The sequence below is a fragment of the Nematolebias whitei genome, chromosome 1, assembly GCF_014905685.2.
Source record: "Nematolebias whitei isolate Nwh7 chromosome 1, NemWhi1, whole genome shotgun sequence".
Lineage (NCBI taxonomy): Eukaryota > Metazoa > Chordata > Actinopteri > Cyprinodontiformes > Rivulidae > Nematolebias > Nematolebias whitei.
The window spans coordinates 39,690,454-39,691,129 of NC_056498.1; positions in this window are offsets into that span (position 1 = coordinate 39,690,454).

Genomic DNA, 676 nt, shown 5'->3' on the forward strand with positions numbered 1-676 from the left:
TTTTATTTTAAGCCTGTATCTGTATTTCTGTACAGCACTTTGTGATTCTATCTGTGAAAGTTGCTTTATGAATAAAGTTAACTTACATCCGTTCATGCCATACTAATAGATGTACATCAATTCTACATTTAACTGTACAGTGTCTCTTTAGTAGCTGCGGTAAATTTAAAATAACTTTCAGATCTCTGGTAAACGACTTACTGTTGAAATGGCTGTTTCTTGTCCCCTGTAGGCGTAGTAGGAGTCCTCTCAGATGCACTGCCCTACACATTTATGAATCGTTAATTAATCAGATTATTAACAGTTCACAGCATAGAGGACTAATGTTGATGTGTAATTTCTAAAGAAAAACACAAAAAATACCTTTTTTGAGAGAACAGAGAGAACCACTCCGTTCACATCAAGGCTCTTTGCGTTCCTCAGTTTTTCAGCATCTTCCTTCCTCTCAAAACACACGGTCACCTGCATGATCAAATCAAGGCAACACTGAATTAGTGCAGCTGTCAAGGATGCATACTCACCGCGATCGCACAAAAACTTTTGGCCTCAAATGATAAAGTCTGACACTTGTTTGGTGCATTTTGTTGTAGTCCTGTAACTTTTTAACAATCCAATGCAAGTCGACCTATGGGTTTATCTTTGGCCAAAAAGAATTCACGTTGCCTTATTTCTGACA